Genomic DNA, 20,610 nt, shown 5'->3' with positions numbered 1-20,610 from the left:
AAATCTTAAAAAAAAAAAAAAAAAAAGAATTACACCCAGTATCAATGAATATAAAAGAATAACCCAGAGGTTCCTAGATTGAAATGCCAAGTCAGATAAAAAATATAGGCAGCAGGCCACCAGTCTTAAAGGAAGAGGAACTACAGACAAAGACAGAAGAATAAATAGATAACATGCAGAAAAATATGGGTCTGATTTCCTGGCTTTGAAATGTGAGGAAACTAAGCTACATCCCTTACAGGATTAGGACAGAGTAATGGTTCTCAATCTGTTTGTTTGTTTTAATACACCTGAGAAATAGAATATATATTCCCAACAGAAACAAAGAGGAAAAAAAGAATGAGGAAGAGGGATGATAATTGTGAGTGGTTTCTAGTAACTATAAAATGCCTTCCAAAGGAAAGGCATTTTCATTATATTAAACCAGTGATTTTCATCATTATATAATGAAAATCACTGGTTTAAAACTGGTACTATCGGGGCACCTGGGTGGCTCAGTGGGTTAAGCCTCTGCCTTTGGCTCAGGTCATGGTCTCTGGGTCCTGGGATCGAGCCTCACATTGGGCTCTCTGCTCAGCAGGGAGCCTGCTTTCCCCTCTCTCTCTGCCTACTTGTGATCTCTGTCAAATAAATAAGTAAATAAATCTTAAAAAAAAAAAACTGGTACTATCACAGAAAACTTAAATACAATTTCCAAAGACAAACTAACATTTGTTTCTTTTTTAATCTATGTGGCAGAATTCAAGACACCGTCACATAATAATATAAGTTCTTGCAAAAATATCCAGAGCTCTTACAAATGTTTCAGTTTTAAAAAAATTTTTGAAGATACACCATCAGCTAATACATGTCTAGTATGCTCATTTGTTTATCTTTACATACTTATGAAGTTAATACAGTCTTAAAGCATTTCTATTTTAAAGATTTTATTTTATTTTTTGAGAGAACAAGTAGAGGGGAAAGGCAGAGCGAGAGGCAGAAGCAGGTTCCTTGCTAAGCAGGGAGCCCGGGCTTGATGCCAGGACCCCGAGATCATGACCTGAGCTGAAAGCAGAGGCTTAACCAACTGAGCCATCCAGGTGCCCCAGTATTTCCATTTTATACACTAATGAGGCACCCTAAGTTTGTGAATTGCCTAAAGTGACACAAACAGGACTGGTTTAGGACTATAAACAAGTGTCCCAATCTGGGGCTCAATGTTTAGGCACTAAGGTAGGTCTGCTCACCTAAACCAACAGTTCTCAAACTTTTTGAGATGTGTTCATATTCTTTTTTTTTTTTTTTTAAAGATTTTATTTATTTATTTATTTGACAGAGAGAGAGACAGAGAGCACAAGCAGGCAGAGAGGCAGGCAGAAGCAGAGAGAGAAGCAGGCTCCCCACTGAACAAGGAGCCCGATGCGGGGCTCGATCCCAGGACCCTGAGATCATGACCTGAGCCGAAGGCAGAGGCTTAACCCACTGAGCCACCCAGGCGCCCCGAGATGTGTTCATATTCTTAAAAATTATTGAAGATCGAAAGAAGTTTCCTTGTGTGGGTTACAGCTACTGATACTAATATTATTAGATAATAAAACTGAGAAATTTTTCAAATACAAGAATACACTATTAACTCATTCTATAAGGCCATTATAACCCTAGTGCCAAAACCAGACAAAGACATCACAAGAGAATTATAGACCAGTGTCTTATATGAATACAGATGCAAAAATTTTAAACAAAATACTAACAAACTGAAGGATTATACACCAGGACACCAAGTGCTTTGTCTCTTGGGAATGCAAGGTTGGTTCAATATATGAAAATTAATCAGTATAATATACCATATTAATAGAATAAAGGACAAAACCACAGTCATCTCAAAAGATGCAAAAATGCATTTGATAAAACCTAACAAACTCTAATGATAAAAACACTCAATGAACTAGAATAGAAAAATTGCCTCAACCTTACTGAGGCCATCTAAGAAAAACCCACAGGTGACATCATACTTAATAGTGAAAGACTAGATGTTCTCTCCTCGAAGAGCAGAAACAAGACAAGAATGTCCACTGTCTCCACTTATAGTCAACACTGTACTAATCAGGTAGAAAAAGAAATAAAAAGTAACCAGATAAGAAAGGAAGGGGCAGGCAGAGGGAGAAGCAGGTTCTCCACTGAGCAAGGAGCCAGAAGTAGGACTTGATCCCAGGAGCCTGGGATCATGACTTTAGCAGAAGGCAAGGTTAAGCACCTGCCTTCTGCCCCTCCCCTTGCTTATGCTCTCTCAGACAAATAAATAAAATCTTAAAAAAAAAAAAAAAAGTGAAAATGAAAAACAAACAATATGGCAAATCCTCCAAAAATTAAATGTAAATTTACCATATGATCCAGCAATTCCAATTCTGGTTATACACCCAAAGAGCTAAAAAGCAGGAACTCAAACAGATATTTGTATGCCCTTGTGCACAGCAGCATTACTCATAATAGCCAAAAGATGGAAGCAACTGAAGTCTGACCAACAGATGAATAAACAAAATGTGATATATAAAAGATATATATACACAAGAGAATAATATTATTCAGCCTTAAAAGGAAAGGAAATTTTTTTTTAAGATTTTATTTATTTATTTGATAGACAGAGATCACAAGTAGGCAGAGAAGCAGGCAGAGAGAGAGGAGGAAGCAGGTTCCCCGCTGAGCAGAGAGCCCGATGTGGGGCTCTATCCCAGGACCCTCGGATCACGACCCAAGCGGAAGGCAGAGGCTTTAACCCACTGAGCCACCCAGGCGCCCCAAAAAGAAAGGAAATTCTAATACAAGCTACAACATGGTAGAACCTTGAAGACATTGTGCTAAGTTAAATTTCAGTCACAAAAGGACAAATACTGCACAACTCTAATTACACAGAGTAGTCAAATTCATTGTGACAGAATGTAGAATGGTTATTTGCTAAGGAGCTATTGCTTAAAAGGTATAGAGTTTTGGTTTGTGAAAAATGAAAAAGTTCAGGGGATGGACAGTGGTGATGGTTGCACAACAATCTGAATGTCCTAATATCACTGAAGGTATGCATAAAAATAGCTAAAAATGGTAAATTTTATGTTAGGTATATTTTGCCACAATTTTTAAAAAGAGAGTGTCCGAGTGGCTCAATTGGTTAAGCATCTGCCCTCAGTTCAGGTCATAATCCCAAGGTCCTGGAATGGGGCCCCTGATCTGGCTCCCTGCTGAGCAGGAAACCTTCTCTCTCTCCCTCTGCCACTCCCCCCTGTTTGTACACACCCGCACGCATGCACGCTCTCTCTCTCAAAATGATGAATAAAATCTTAAAAAAATTTTCTTAAAGAAAATGGGAGAACATTTTTGCAAACCATGTATCTGATAAGAGTCCAGTATCCAGAATATATGAAGAATTCTTAAGATTCAACAATAAAAAAAAAAAACCTAATTTTTTTTACATGGGCAAAGGAGGGGCACCTGGGTGGCTCACTAGGTTAAGTATCTGCCTTCAGCTCAGATCCTGGGATCAGACCCATATCAGGCTCCCTGCTCAGCAGGGAGTCGGCTTCTCCCTTTTCTTCTGCCCCTCCCTCTTCTTCAGCCCCTCCCCCACCCCACTAATGCGAGGGCGCGCACGAGCTCTTTCTCCCTCTCTCTCTCTCTCTGTGCCTCTCTCAAATAAATTAATAAAATCTTCAAAAATAGGGACACCTGGGTGGCTCAGCAGGTTAAGCATCTGTCTTACTCAGCAGGGAGCCTGTTTCTCCCTCTGCCTGCTGCTCCCCCTGCCTGCTGCTCCCCCTGCTTGTGTGCTCGCTAGCGCTCTCTCTGACAAATAAATAAAATCTTTTTAAAAATCTTTAATCTCTAGAAATAAATAAATGGACAAAGAATGTGAACAGACATTTCTCCAAATAAAATACACAAATGGCCAATAGACACAAGAAGAGATGCTCAACATCATGAGTTATTAGGGAAATGCAAATCAAAACCAAAATGAATACCACTTCACCCACTAGGATGGCTTTAATTAAGAAGATGAACAATAATAAGTGTTGGTGAGGATGTGGAGAAAATAGAATTCTTATACATTGTTAGTGGGAATACAAAATGGTGCAGCCTCTTGGGACAATAGTTTGGCAGATACTCATAAAGTTCAACATAAAATGGGTTAAGTGTCCAATTCTTAGCTGACTCTTGGTTTCAGCTCACAGAATGATCTCAGGGCCTCAGGCTCCAAGCTCAGCATGGAGTCTGCCTGAGATTCTCTCTTCTTTCCCTCTGCCCCTCCCCCACTCGCTCACAAGCTGCACACCCCCCCACATATAAATAAATAAATAAATAATCTTAAAGTTAAACATAAATGCATCAGCAATTTCACTCCTGGGTGTATAACCAAGAGAAATGAAAACATACATACACAAAAAAACTTTTTTTTTTTTTTTTTGGATAAAGAGAGAGTGCATGTGAAGGGAGGGGTGGCAGAGAGAGGGATAAAAAATTCCAAGCAGATTCCACCCTCACCAGAGCCCAATGCAGGGCTCAATCTCATGATCCTGAGACAATGACCTAAGCCAAAATCAAGAGTCAAACACCCAACCAACTGAGCTACCCAGGCACCCCTCAGACAAAAACTTTTACATGAATGTTCATAGCAATATTATTCATACTAGCCAAAAAGTGGTAACAACCCAAATGACTATTAAATGATGAATGGATAACAAAGCATGGTATCTCTATAGAATACAGTCCATAGAACGCAATATTATAAAAAGGAATGAAGCACTAAGACATAATATGAAGAAACCCTAGAAACACTATGCTTGGTGAAAGAAGTCACGCACAAAAAGCCACATGTATGATTCCAGAACAGGCAAATCCATAGACAGAAAATAGCTTAGTAGTTGCCAAAGGCTTGGAGGAGAGGGTAATGAGAAGTGATTGCTAATAAGCACAGGGTTTCTTTTTGGAAGGATGAAAATGTTCTGGAATTAGATAGTGATGGTCACAGAACCTTATGAATACATACTTAACACTATACTTTAAAAGGATGGGTCTTATGATACTGTAAACTATATCTCAAAGGAAAATTAACAAATACTCCATTAGCCATCAAAGCAATGTTTTGTCTTTGTTTTTTTTTTTTAAGATTTTATTTATTTGACAGAGAGATCACAAGTAGGCAGAGAGACAGGCGGGGGGTGGGGGGGAAGCAGGCTCCCTGCCAAACAGAGGGCCCGATGCGGGGCTCCATCCCAGGACCCTGAGATCATGACCTGAGCCAAAGGCAGAGGCTTAACCCACTGAGCCACCCAGGCGCCCCCAAAGCAATGTTTTAACATATAGTGTAGACGTCACTCTACATTCTAGATGACAGGAGAGGGTAAAAGACAAATATCTTTTTTTCTTTTTAAAGATTTTATTTATTTATTTGATGAAGAGAGACACAGTGAGAGGGAACACAAACAGGGGGAGTGGGAGAGAAGCAGGCTTCCCGCCCAGAAGGGAGCCCAATGCAGGGCTCGATCCCAGGACCCTGGGATCATGATCTGAGCGAAAGGCAGACGCGTAACAACTAAGCTACCCAGGTGACCCGGCAAATATTATCTTAATATTACTATGAGAACAGTTGTGACTCAGAGATCCCTTCAAAAAGGTCCCCAGAATTTGAATACTGCTAGCCTAAACTAACAAATACTTGGTAAGTGGTCAATTTTACTTTGATTTAATTTTTTTAAGTTTATTTACTTAGGTAATCTCCACCCCAAACATGGAGATCTAATCCATGACCCTAACACCAAGAATAGCATGCTCTTCCAACTGAGTCAGCCAGGTGCCCCTGACTGAGCAATTTTTTTTTTTTTTAATTTGACAGACAGAGATCACAGGTAGGCAGAGAGGCAGGCAGAGAGAGAGAGGAGGAAGCAGGCTCCCCGCAGAGCAGAGAGCCCCATGCGGGACTCGATCCCAGGACCCTGAGATCATGACCTGAGCCGAAGGCAGAGGCTTAACCCACTGAGCCACCCAGGCGCCCCTGACTGAGCAATTTTAATGACAATTATTTAAACTACAATGTGCAGGAAAGACTGACAAAATGCAAGCAGATTTCACTATTATGTATAATTCACACTTTACATTCTTAAAACATATTTTTTTCTTAAAAATGTATTTTTTGACAACCCATGTAACTGTGCTAAACTTAACACCCTCTGCATGCTCAATTTTGACAACCCAAGCCCTGAGGTACAATATAATGTAGTGGTTAAGAGCTCTGACTGCAGACTCAGACACCCTGAACCCTGAGTTCAAATACTAAGTCTGCAGCGAACTAGCTATGACATTTTGTCCAAGATACTTAGCCCTTCTGTACCTCTTTCCTCACCTGTAAATGAGGATAATACAAAAGGGTTGTTGAAGACTGAGTTAATACTGAAGATCTTTAGAAAGAAATTACACCTCATAAAAATTGTAGTAAGTTATCTATCATCACTGTAAATCAAATACCCACCTAAAACTACCAGACTATTGGGGGATCTGGCTGGCTCAGTCGGTGGAGCATGCAACTCTTGATCTCAGGGGTCTGACTTTGAGTCCCTCATTAGGTGTAGAGATTACTGAAAAATAAAATCTTTGCAAATAAATAAACTATCAGACTATTATGTGACTTACACTGATTTCTTCTTGAAAGTACAGGTTGCTTTGTGCAAGGATGAGCACTTTGCTCATCCTTGCTGATGAACACAGAGCTTGCAGGAAGCCCATACTCCCCAAGCCCTCATACTATTGCTTTCTAATGCTAAACTAGAAATTAGTCAACCAACCCAAATCAAGAAATGAAAAAACTTCCTAAGTAACTATAACAAGTGATTACCTCCAGAGGTATTTTTATCTCAAAAGAATCCTCTATGGGGCACCTGGGTGGCTCAGTGGGTTAAGCCTCTGCCTTCGGCTCAGGTCATGATCTCAGAGTCCTGGTATCGAGCCCCAAGTCGGGCTCTCTGCTCCGCACGGAGCCTGCCTCCCTGCGCCCCTCCACCCGCCACCTCGCCTACTTGTGATTCTCTCTCTCTCTCTCTGTGTCAAATAAATAAATAAATAAATTTTTAAAGAAATCTTCTAATAAATTTAACATTCGGGATCCTCAAAAACTGATCTGAAATACAGCAACTACTAGAAAGAGGAGAAAAGAATATCATGAAAAAGGGTGCTTGACCATCCACCAAAAATGGGTTAACTCTGTTGGTAAGCCGGAGAAAGAAATACTAAACTAGGAGTCAGAAAACACACTTGAAATCACAACTCGAATATTATCTCACTTGGTGATCTTGTGTGACAAAATAAAAATCCAAAGGCCTTAACATACACAATAACCTTCGCTCCCTATTTCCAACCATTTCGCTCACCACTCTATCCATAAATCCTCAACTCTTGCCACACTGAATTTCTCACTCTTCCTACTCTGAGCCCCTTAACAACTTAACATCTTTGCATAGGTTATTCCTTAGTTCTGGACCAGCCTCCAGACTATATCCCCTTTTCTACCTGGCAAACTCCTACTCATCTTTCAAGAGCCAGCTTCTTCCCTCTGACCTTCCATGATCCAGTGTGTTGTAATTTATCTATATTATATGCAGACTCAGTTTCCTGAAGGGAGAGACTGTCTTCAATAATTCTGTGTCTCTAAAATCTACCAGTGTCTAGGATAATGTACAAATGCAAATGTTTGATAAATGATTAAATGATCGGTGAATGAGTAACCCTAGGCAGTTCATCCTACAAAACTGAGAGACTACTTGATACATCTGAAAAGCAACAAGGCATATATAATAGGAAGAACACAGTGAGCTGTTCCAAATCTAACTCTATGATCTTCAGCAGAGACTGAACTCAACTACAAAAAAGGTTTCTCATAAGGTTGTTAAAAGTGAAAAAAAAATACATAAACATGTCTAGCACAATGCCTGGAAAAAAGTTACTCAAATGTCAGTTCCCTTTTCTCCCCCCCTTAACTCAGGATAATTATGGACACTCAATGAATTAATGTTGGGAAGAATTTGGAAACCATAACACATTATACAAAATAAATCTATCACTTTAGGGGAAAAAAATCTAAACTGTTCATCTTTGCATTTATATAACTTTTCTTTTTGGATCTGTAAAAAATGCTTGGGGACATATGCTGGTTTTTAAACATTTCCCCAAATTACACAATTATCTAGAATTCTAGAATTAAAACTTAGTTTAGTGTAAACCTTCTTAATTCACTTAGTTCAGTTTAAACCATCTTAATTCCTCTTAGATTAAGAAGAAAAAAAATCTACATATCACCTATCCTGCTTTAAACTATAGTGTTTTCTCCTTGTTTTAGGTCTTTAAGAACTGTTCTTCTTTAGGACATACTTCTATCTGCAGTCATGACTTTCACTGAATTTTTTAAGATTATTTTATGGATCCCAGCATTTGTAGTTTACTTTCAAAAATAACACATCTCACTGAATTATTATATCAAAATGGGTTGTTCTTTTTTTTTTTCAAGATTTTATTTATTTATTTGACAGAGAGAGATCACAAATAGGCAGAGAGGCAGGCAGAGAGAGGGGGAAGCAGGCTCCCTGCCGAGCAGAGAGCCCGATGTGGGACTTGATCCCAGGACCCTAAGATCATGACCTGAGCCGAAGGCAGAGGCTTTAACCCACTGAGCCACCCAGGTGCCCTGGTTTGTTCTTTTTAAGGATAAACAAATTTTACTGGCATCAGCATTTATAAGTAAGTCTTATTTATTGCCTGAAAACAGACACTTTCTGTAGAAAATAAATTCAAAAAACTTTCTCTACCCACAGATCCTGATTTGACATTGTATAAAGAACACAACATTAAAACAAAACAAAACAAAAATGGAACACAACATAACTGATGATTATTCATGTCAAGGTTAACCCTGAGGTCAAAAAAAAGTTTCTCTACTTACTAAACTGAATCTGCTCTGCGAAATAATAAAAATTCTCCTTAAACAACTTTCTATTAATCAGAAATATTTATAATTGCAATTATAAATTTTTATTTTAAAAGATCTAAAATTATAACACAGACACTACTGTTCTAGTTAAATGAACTAAAAATAAATATGAATCTGTGTGATTTAGGAATTACGAAATTGAACTAAACTTATGTACATGATAACATCCTGTAAATTTATCTGTAACTGATAACAACTTGACCTAAGACAATGAAAAGACCTTAATTTTCTCTTTGTATTCAGACATTTGCTACATTTAAAACATCGAATGTCAATAACTTTCACTTCCTCCTCTGTATTATTTCAAGGAAGCTTTATTTTTCATTTTCCACACTAGTCAAATTAAAAATTGCAAATAGGAAGACTTACCTAAAAGAGCTCTCTTTCAAAGCAGCTTTCTTTTGTTTATATTAACAATTACATTTTAAAGCATAAAATACATAAAATTTTAAAGCATAAAATGCTTATTGTCCCCAAAGTATGTGATTTTTAAGAACACTCTTTAAAATTTGTTTATAAAAGCATCACAGCAGACTAGACACTAGTGAATTCATTATTTTTAAAGCACAGCATTCTAAATGAAGCAATTTCAAAATTTTACAAGTTGTGACTAATAAGTACTAGGATGCAATGTGCAACAATTTTTAAGGAGACCTTACAAGGGTGCTGAGCCTAAAGAAAATTCCAGCGTACAATGTACTCATATACAGAACATGCTGAATGACACCAAGAACAAAAAAGTCATTTTTTTTTAAAGCATTCCACAATTCACCACCCTACTATAGTACTCTCTCTAAATTGTCGTATCTAGTTGGGATCATCCAGTTTTATTAGCTAATAGTTCTCATTACTTTAGAAACAGGATATGTTCTCTTTCACCAAGTGTTACACATTTCGCTACTACAAGACTTGGCGAGGGAGAGGGGCCTTTTGGAAACAAAAGGTAATCTGATCCTCTACAGCTAATTACTAAATGCACGCCAACAAAACAATTTGAATTGCGTTTCTAGACACTAAAAAGATCACAAAACCAAGTAGAATGTCACATGTGTCAGGAACTACTTTTGTATCAAAAATATATCAAAATGAAAAAACACGGTATACCGAAACAAGATCTCACACAAGGTTCAAAATTCATCTGATTAAAGATCTGATAAACTTATGAAAAGAAAATGTTCAATCAACGTTCCTAAAATAACAGTAATTCATCCCATGCAGTTATGACTAGAAATCTCGACGATGTGCTTCTTTCACGTCCAAACATCTCATTCTTTTGCGATCCGGATACCAAAAGGACCTGAGACCTCTCGCGGAGGCGTGCAACACACACGGCTAGTGCTGTCTGTTTACAAATACGAATCTCAGTTTCCCACGTCAAAAGCGTTCATTACCACCATTCGAATGGGGGGCGGGGGAGAGAGAAGGCGGGCGAGCAAGAAACGAAATTCACAGACATCTCTGCCTTCTCTCTTCTCGACAAGGGTGAGCCCGGAGAAAACCTTTATTATGTATTACATGAGTGTGTATATTTGCCTGTTATATATGGACATCTGTGTCTAACGGAGGGGGGGGGCATGAAAGAAAAGGCGTACATGACAGGGAATCGTACTGGACCCAAGAGAATGCTCACATCAATCCCGTTAACTCAAAATCCGCCTCCCGGGTCTACAGGTTTCGGCCCGGAACCGAGAACCTCAGCCTTTCTGTGAAGTCCGGCCCCCGAAGCGCCCCAATGCCCTCCTCAGGCCGCCAGGCCGCCGCCCCTACCTCCCTTATCTCAGCCTTCCCCTGGGACACCCGAAGTCCATTCCGGCAAAGAAAGAAGTGTCAGGCCCCAAGGGGGTGGCTGAGACACGTTCGGGCCGGGCCCCCGACACCTGCGAGGCTCCGCACCTGAGGAGGGAGAACAGGGGGCCGCCTGGCCTTTCCCGAGCACACCCCCTCGGCGCCCGGCGCTGCGGCGCGGCCGGAACCTCCGTACCTGCGAGGCCCGCGAGCTACAGGCGCGCGCGGCGCCTCCTCATCTCAGTGGCTCCCGCTCCCCCCGCCGCCTCCTGCTGCCGCCGCCGCCGCCGTCACTGCCGCCGCCGCTGGAGGCCGGGACACGACGAGCTCAGGACTCCACCGCCATGTCCGCCGCGCCGCGAACTGCATTGTGGGGGGGAAGGGATGGGGTGGGGGAGGAGGAGGGAGAGGGAGAGAAAAAGGAGGACCCGCTGAGGGGAGGGGGCCGAGGGGGAGCCAGGGAAGGGGGGAGGGGAGGGAGGGACAGAGTCTTGAATGGAGTCCTGACCTCCGAGAGTTGGGCTGGGGAAAGACGCGGAAGAGACCCGGGAGAGGAGACACAGAGGAAAGAGTTCAGGGGTACCCCCTCCCTCCGTTCTAGGGGCCCCAGGGTGCCGGTTAAACCGAGGCGAAGGAAGGGGGGAGCGGTAAACACCAATGGGGGGAGGGGCTGCGTTTGGAGGCTTGTGGCGGCGGCGAGAAACAATAGGGAGGGGCCGAGGTGGGAGGGCAGCACACTCACACTCAGGCCGAGGAAAGGGGCGCGCGCGCGCGCGAGGACACTCGTTAGCCCGCGAGGAGGGGGCGGGTCCTCTAGCGCTGGGGGAGGGTCGAAGCCACCGCGGGCTTGCGAGGAGGGGCGGGGCCACCGAGTGGGAGTAGCGAGCTCCCGCTACCCGACGGGGCCCCACTGGGGAGAACCGGGACGCCGGCGTGCCTGAGCAGGTCGGGGTTATGGGCATTGCCGCGCCGCTCAGTTCTAGCTCCTGGGCCTCCCGCCCTACCGAAGCCTCCAAGCGAAAAGAAGGGCCAGAAAGCCGCCTCTACGCCTCGCTCCAAAAGCTGTCCTTCCTCCCGCTCCGCCACCACCACCAAGGAAGCCTGGCGTTGGACGTGCACCTTGTAGCCTGGCACACGGACCGGGCTTAGCCGGAGCCTCCGTGGACCCTCGGTGCCTAGCGCGGACTTCTGAACATCAAGGGGGAGCTGGACGAAGAAAGCCGGGCTCGACACCCGCCTAGTCACCTTTGCCTCCAACCCACCAAAGCTAGAATTCTTTTGAAAATGCAGCCTATTTAGGAGTTAAGGAGCTCAGCAGAAAAATCTTAAGAACATCCCCCTACCCGGGAAGATTTCAAAAATAATTTCTTTAGTTTCACTCGGGTTTGCAATTAACTACCATCTATGGGCCCCTTCTTACTTTGCTTTTAATAGGTTCCTCTGCATAGTTATTTAAAGTCACAATCCTAGAGGATCTATGGCTTAGTTTTTGGTTTTTTGTTGTTGTTTTTTTTTAAAGACCCCAGCCTTGGACATTATTCAACCAACCCCTGACCTCAAAGCTGGACAAGTCACACAACTACAGCCCTTGTGTTTGACACACACTAGGCAGGAAAAGGGTAGAACATGGGTGGACGTGATGGTGAAGGAGGTTGTTAAATCTTAAGTATTTACAAAATAATGCCTAATGAAATTTCATATAATATGTCTCAAAGGATAGAACATATGAGAGGTTACAAGGAGAAGGATATCCCTGCCTGTGTAGTCCCATCTACTTCCCACTGTACCTCAGAACTGGGTATTTATCTGTTTATGTCCATTTGAATTTGAAGCTTTGAGAAGGGACCAAGCATTGCCCACTAAGTGCTAGCTAGGCCTTGAGCTGGGGACTTCCCATATTTTACCCCATTTAACCCTCATAATCCCATGTGGTCAGTACTATTGCTCCCATTTACAAAGAGAGAATGAGAGCTCTCAGAATAAGCTCTCAGAATAAGTGTGTCTGATGCCACAAGGCCCAGGTATAGTGAAGAGAGTAGGGGATTTCAAGTCAAAAGAGCCCTGCTTGGCTTCAGAACTTAGCTGGATGACTGGGCAAATGTACCCTCTGAGTTTCCTCATCTGTAAGTTTTTAAAGGCAAAAAAATCTACTTCACAGAGATGATGTAAGGAAAACAGTAGGACACAAAAGTTAAAGCCTATAGAGACACTGAAATGAGACCAACATGTCCTTCCGACATGAGTGATATCAGTGTCCTTGGAACAAGTTCAATTCAATAAAATTTCCTGATTACTTAATAAGAGCAAAGCACTGAGTTCAGTACCAGATTCCTGTCTCCAAAAAGTTCACCATTAAGCAAGGAAGATTGTTCAATTAAGCTACAATAAAAGCAAAAGGGCATATGAACAAAGGCCCAGGCTCATACAGAGGAAAGCATGATAAATGCTACTTGGGTGCGGCTCTAATGGAAGAGCCATGGAGGCTCAACTGCTATATGCCAGACACATGCCTGATTCAGAAAACATCATTTTGTCTGAAGTGTGCAGAAGATAATGAGTCTGAAAATAAAGGCTGGGTTCAGAGCACGTGGGTAGCTTAGTCAGTTAAGCATCTGACTCCTGATTTTGGCTCAGGTCATGATCTTAGATTCAGGATCTCCAAATGGCGAGATCCAGCCCTGCCTCTGCACTCAGTGGGGAGTCTGTTTCAGATTCTCTCTCTCTGCCCTATCTCTCCCCCTCAAGAAAGCTGTGCTTTCTCCCTCTGTCTCTACTAAATAAATCATAAAAAAAAAAAAAAAAAAAAAAAAAGCTGGAGCCAGACTGAGAATCCCGGTGCCTCTCTGTTCTTATCCCTTCCGAATGACTCTGCCACCTTTCCTATTCCTCAAGACCTGGCTCAACTCCTATCTCCTTTATTAAATATTCCTGATCACACCCCCTCCACTGAATATAATCTATCCTTCCTCTGGATCCCTACATGTTACTTTTATAAGTCTGACCCCAACAGAATATAAGCTTGAGAACAAATACTTACATTTGTATTCCTTATAATACTCACATACTCATTGAGTTAAAATTAAACTATAATCTTGTGTATCATCACAAAGTACATGTAGAACAAATATTATTTGTATTTGAAAAATGAGGAAACTTAGGACATAAGAGGTTGAAGTCACCAGGATTATATAGTAAGTCATAGGCAGGACTAGAATACTAGCCCTGTGTTGTTTCTATTGAATCCCAAACAGTTTACTGAGAAATAAGACAGTAAACGACTGCTCTGAAAAAAAGCACTGAAAATTTATATCTGATACTTGCAAGGGAGATAGCATAATTGTGGTTAAGTCTCTAAATTTAGCCCTCCAGTCCAGAACTTCTAGGAGCACAATTTCATCTAAACTCAGGTGAAAATTGCTTGCAGTTAAAGTTTTATTACATCACATATAACGAGAAATATAATTGCCCAGTGGATCAATATTCATATTCTAGTTTCCTCCTAGGTGATAGAAAAACTTAGTCCAAAAATAATCATATTGGACAGACAGGTGATCTGGTGAGTAAATCAAATCACAAGAAAGGGACCTCAGAGGTAAGTCTGCTCAAACCAAGTCAATTTGCCAGTAGATCATAAAGGGAATAAATCATAGAGGGCTATGTATGCCATAGAAACAAAAAAACAAAAAAACAACACAGGCTTTCTCCTGTAGTTAATGGGGAGTCACTGAACTTTTATAAGCAAGAAAGAGATGTGATCTGATCTGCTAAAGGTTTTCTCTGAGCTCCCCTCCTTTTTTCCCTAGATACTTGATTTCTTCAAGGAGAGAGACTTCAGTGATTGTTAACCTTTTATAGAACTTGTCTGATGATGAGCTCCATCCAAAACAACCATATCACCCTCAAGGTGGTCCTATTCTTTTTTCATGTTTGTATTCCCAGTACCCAGCACAATCCTGACACACAGAAAGTATCTAGAAATTACTTATTGACACACTAAGTTATCTGTAAAGCAGAAGATATGTTCAAAGTTTAAAACTTTTGTGATTCTTATTTATAGCATGTAATACCAAAGATCCTAACTTAGTATGTTTTCACCTCAAAAATAGTGTAAAGGATCTATTTTTTTTGTCTTCTTGCATTCTTAAAATTAAATAAGCTAAAATATGTTTAAATGTCTATTATAGGGGGGCTTGACTGGCTCAGTTGGTAGAATATGCGACTCTTGATCTTGGGTTGTGAGTTCAAACCCCATGTTGGGCATACAGCATACTTTAAAAATAATAATAATAAATGTATATTATATGGTAACATTCACCAAAAATTAATTCCTTTTCTTCTGAAAATCGAAGTTTGTTCTCACCTGCCCGTTTGGATTTCATGTGCCCTTATAGTCACTAGCGCATGTGTATACTTGCAACCCATTGATTCTATTTAATTTGTTTTGAGAATTCTATGTGTGGAATTTTAAGCTACACCCTTTAGCTTACTTCCTTGAAGCGTTAGAAACTGTTGTTTTTTCTTAAGATGGTTGTTTTTTGACTTTTTTTTTTTAATTTGACTTAGTTCTGACAATTAGAAAGGACAGACCTCACAATACAAAAAAGTTGGCTATATCAAGAACATAGATACATGGCAGGAAATGATGCTACATAGGTAACCTAGGACCACATCTTAAGAGCTATGTGTGCCATTTTATTTATTTATTATTTATTTATTTATTATTTATTTATTTATTATTTATTTATTATTTATGTATTTATTTATTATTTATTTATTTATTTGTCAAAGAGAGAGTGCGTTAGCACAAGCAGGGGAGCAGCAGAGAGAGGGAGAAGCCAGCTCCCCACTGAGCAAGAAGCCTAAGTGGGATTTGATCCCAGGATGCCGAGATCATGACCAGAGGCGAAGGCAGACTCTTCACCAACTGAGCCACCCAGGTGTCCCTGTATATGCCATTTTAAAAAGCAGGCCCTTATCCTGAAGTTAATGGGCAGTCATGGAATATTTACAAGCAAGGCAAAGAAATGATCAGACCTGCCTTCTATAGCAAAGCTTATAGGTATTCATCCAACTTCTGTTTAAATATTTGTAGTTATAGAGAGCTCATTCTTTCTCAAATCTGTGTATTCTAGATGTTAGAAGTTCTTCCTTCACTGAGTTGAAATCTTCTATAATAACTTTTAATTTTTGTTATAATTCTGATCTTAAGAGTAACATCAGGCCTTTTTTTCTTCCTATATAAAAACAAGTCTCTCTCTCTCTCCCTCTCTGACAAATAAATAAATAAAATCTTTAAAAAAAAAAAAAGGGGGACGCCTGGGTGGCTCAGTTGGTTGGGCAGCTGCCTTCGGCTCAGGTCATGATCCCATCATCCTGGGATCGAGTCCCACATCGGGCCCCTTGCTCGGCAGGGAGCCTGCTTCTCCCTCTGCCTCCGTCTGCCAGTGCTCTCTCTCTCTCTCTCTCTCTCTCTGACAAATAAATAAATAAAATCTTAAAAAAAAAACAAACAAGGATGTGAACTAGATGACCAGAATCTGTAATTCTGACTTGAACTCTTTTTAAGTCAGCTATTTTACCTTCCTCTAAAATCATTTCTTCTTTTTTGTCTAAAATAAAAATGAGATCCAACTCCCTATGACCAACTCTAGTGCGTTAGGATAATCTGATTCATCTTTGGATCCCATGAAATACCACGCACTCTGTCCAGAAATAAGCCCTCACCTATATGGTCAAATGATATTTGACAAAGGTGCTAAGACCATTCATCAGTGGGTCAGAGGCAGTGTTTTCAACAAATGGTTCTGGGAAAACTGGATATCCACATACGAAAGATGAAAATGGACCTTTACTTAACACCATAAGCAAAAATTAACTAAAAATGCATCTGTGACCAGGGATCCTGGGTTGCTCAGTCGGTTAAGCATCTGTCTTCAGCTCAGGTCATGATCCCAGGATCCTGGGATCGAGTCCTGCATAGGGCTCCATGCTCAGTGGGGAGCCTGCTTCTCCCTCTCCTCTGCCTGCTGATGTCCCCACTTGCGCTCTCTCTCTCTGTCAAAAAAAAAAAAAAAAAAAAAGATTCTTAAAAAATAAAAAAGAATCTGTGACCTAAGTGTAAGACCTAAAATGGCAAACTCTTAGATGAGAACATAGGGCAAAAACACTGGATTTAGGGGCGCCTGGGTGGATCAGTTGGTTAAGTGTCTGCTTTTGGCTCAGGTCATGATTCCAGGGTCTTGGGATCGAGCCCCACATTGGGCTCCATGCTCTGTGGAGAGCCTGCTTCTCTCTCTCCCTCTGCCTGCTGCTCTGCTTACTTGTGCTCTCTATCTCTCTGTCAAATAGATAAATAAAATCTTAAAAAAAAAAAAACCACTGGATTTGGAAATAATTTTTTAATATGACACCAAAAGCACAGGCAACAAAAGAAAATATAGACCAATTGGACTTCATAAAAATTACATTTATGTGCATCAAAGGACAGTATTAAGAGAGTAAAAAGGCAACCCAAGGAGTCAGAAAATGTTTGCAAATCCTACCTCTGATAAGGGATTAATATCCAGAATATGTAGAGAACTAAAACTCAATAACAAGAAAACAACCTTATTCAAAAATGGGCAAAGGACTTGAATACACATTTTTCCAAAGAAGATCTACAAATGGCCAATAAGCACATGAAAAGATGCTTAACATCACCATCATTAGGGAAATGCAAATCAGAACTACAATGAGATGACACCTCACATCTGTTAGGACAACTACTGTCAAAAAGAAAAGCAAAACATAGAAAACACTAAGTGTTGGCAAGGATGTGGAGAAATCGGAAGCCCTGTGTATTATTGATGGGAAGGTAAAATGGCGCAGCCACAGCAGAAAACATAGCGTATGTATACACACACACACACACACACACACATATAATAGTATAGTGGTTCCTCAAAAAGTTAAACAAAGAATTGCCATATGATCCAAGTAATGCCTGGGTGGCTCAGTCAATTTAGTGTCTGCCTTCAGCTCAGGTCGTGATCCCATGGTCCTGGGATCCAGTCTTGCATCGGCTCCCTGCTCAGTGGGAAACATGCTTCTCCTTCTGCCTGCTGCTCTCCCTGCTTGTGCACTCTCTCTGACAAATAAATAAATAAAATCTTTCAAAAAATGAAAACAAAATAAAATAAGAATTACCATATGATCCAGCAATTCCATTTCAGGGCAAAGACTCAAAAGAATTGAAAGCAGGTTCTCAAAGAGAGATTTTTTAAAGATTTTATTTATTTATTTGAGCAAGAGAGAGAGAGCACAAGCAGGGGGAACAGCAGGCAGAGGGAGAAGCAGGCTCCCTGCTGAGCAAGGAGCCCGATGTGGGACTCGATCCCAGGACCCTGGGATCATGACCTGAGCCAAAAGCAGACACTTAACTGACTGAGCCACCTAGGCAAACCTCAAAGAGGTTTGTACACCCATATTCATAGTGGCATGTTCACAATAACTAAACAATGAAAGCAATCCAATTGTCCACTGGCAGATGAATGGATAAGCAGAATGTGGTATATACGTACAGTGGAATATTGTTTCGCCTTAAAAAGGAAGGAAATTCTACACAGGCTACAATAATGGATAAACCTTGAAGACATTGTGCCAAATGACATTGTGCCAAATGAAATAAGCCAGTCACAAAAAAACAAATACTGTGGGATTCCACTTCTACGAGGCACTTAAGTCAAAATCATAAACAGAAAGTAGAATGGTGGTTGCCAGAGGCTAGGGAGAGGGGAGAATGAAGTTAATAAGTATGAATTTCAATCTTATAAGCTGAACAGAGTTCTGGAGATAGATGATGGTGATAGCTGCAGGACCACATGCATGTACTTACTACTACTGAACTGCACACTTGAAAATGATAAAGATGGTAAATTTTACATTACATTTATTTTACCACAGTTTTTTTTTTAAGATTTTGTTTATTTATTTATTTATTTGACAGACAAAGATCACAAGCAGGCAGAGAGGCAGGCAGAGAGTGGGGGAAGCAGGCTCCCTGCTGAGCAGAGAGCCAATGAGGGGCTTGATTCCAGGACCCCAGGATCATGACCTGAGCTGAAGGCAGAGGCTTTAACCCACTGAGCTACCCAGGCGCTCCTACCACAATTTTTTTAACCTGTAAAAAAAAAGATGTCATACACTGTGATGAGTTCTGGAGCTGCAAAGCTCTCTTCCCTCTAGGAACTCTTGGAAATGTGAACAGATAATAATACAATGTGATAATTGTCGTTATAAGGATATGTATAAAGTATTATGAGGCCACAAACAAGAGATAATTAGTTTTGCCTGAGAGAGAATAATGGTTTGTTAGGGAAAGAATGACTGATAAACATTTGTATAATAAGTATCCTTGAAACATCCTTGTAGAGTGAAGGAGACTTAGCCAGTTAGAAAGAACAGCATTCAAGATTAGAGGAGGAAGAGGGCAGAACATGTTTCAGAAAGCTGTGCACAGCTGACATCCTGGAGGGCAGGTTATAGCAGATGACACTGGCAAGATAGGCGGGACCTACAATACCGTGTTAACCACTTAGGCTTAACCTGAAAGGTAGCACCTTAAAAGGTTTTAACCAGGAGAATGATGTAGTATATCGTATTTGAATATTTAAAAAAGATTAATCAGCGGTGTGTAGAAAAGAATAGAGGAGCCAAAACTGAAGGCAGGGAAAACAGTGAGGTGTTGTTGTAGAAAATCAGGTGAGAAATTATGAAAGCTTGAAATAAGTAGGAGGAGTAGGCATGCCAAAAGGGAACAGAAAAAAGGGACATTTAAGTCAGTAAGACTTAAATGACTTATCAAATGTGTTGTACATGGTGGAAATGAAGGATTTCATGTGAAAGAGGCCATTCTTGTCCAGGAAAGTTTCACTAGTGCCAGGTCTCAATAATCAGTAGTGACTACTGGTGCACAGTTTAGGAAAAGAGCCTAAACCTCAATCTAGATACAATAAGAAAGAATGATGACTCAGTTATATCTGCCATGGAGGCAGAATGGGAGAACACTAGCACATGACAGATATTCAGCATTCCTACTTTCGGTAGAGGAAGCATAAAAATCTACTATGTGTTTTAAAGAATACATATGGTGGGACACCTGGCGGGCTCAGTTAGTGGAGCATGCAACTCTTGATCTAGGGGTGTATGGGTCATGAGTTCAAGACCCACACTAAGCATAGAGCTTACTTAAAAAAAAAAAAAAAGAACAGAAAAGAAAAGAAAAAGGAATACATATGGCATATTTCTTTTTTTTTTTTTTAATTAAAGAACAGGCAAAATGAATCCTTATTGATGAAAGTCAGAATTGTGTAGATATGGACTAAGGGTGGTATGGGGAGGCTTCTAGAGTGCTAGAAATGTTCTAGATCTTAATCATGTTCTAGATCTTGATCATGTGGGTACACATACAAACCACCACTGAGTTGTACAGTTAAGTTTGGTGCTCCTTATTATATGAACGGTATACATCAATAAAATGTGGAAAAAGTTAATATGTGTTTAAGGAATGGAAGTAATTTGATGTAACATCGGGTTAGAAAGAAAGAAAAAGGTTAGCAGACTACTGGAAGATAAAGTTGGAGAGGTAGAATGGCAGTAGATTGTGAGGGGTCTTGGGAGCCATATTAAAGCGCTTGGACTTGATCCTGCAGGCACTGGGTGGTATCTCAAGTAAGATAAGAGGTAAGAGAAGTATATGCTTAAATCTCTATTTTGGTTGTGCAGAATCCGCTTTGGAGAGAGAAAGATGTTTCTCTGACCTAGATAGGATCTCAGACCTCATATCTTCT

The 20,610-nt window shown here is 40.7% G+C and overlaps 1 protein-coding gene across 2 annotated transcripts in view; it reads right to left on the bottom strand.

The window, feature by feature from the left end:
• TUT4 (terminal uridylyl transferase 4) overlaps positions 1 to 20,610 on the bottom strand; it is a 197,963-nt gene that overhangs the window by 114,659 nt on the left and 62,694 nt on the right. Inside the window, exons 1-2 of one of the 2 annotated variants that reach the window (XM_080800999.1) lie at positions 11,526 to 11,581; positions 10,980 to 11,146 (exon numbers count right to left, since the gene is read on the bottom strand). The exons of the other annotated variant lie outside the window; for it this stretch is intronic. The gene's annotated coding sequence lies outside the window, so the exon portion shown is untranslated. Of the gene's footprint in view, positions 1 to 10,979; positions 11,147 to 11,525; positions 11,582 to 20,610 lie in introns of those variants that run through there. 2 annotated transcript variants of the gene reach the window in all.

This window comes from Martes martes (genome assembly GCF_963455335.1).
Source record: "Martes martes genome assembly, chromosome: 4".
Classification (NCBI taxonomy): Eukaryota; Metazoa; Chordata; class Mammalia; order Carnivora; family Mustelidae; genus Martes; species Martes martes.
This window is presented reverse-complemented; position numbering and strand designations above follow the sequence as displayed.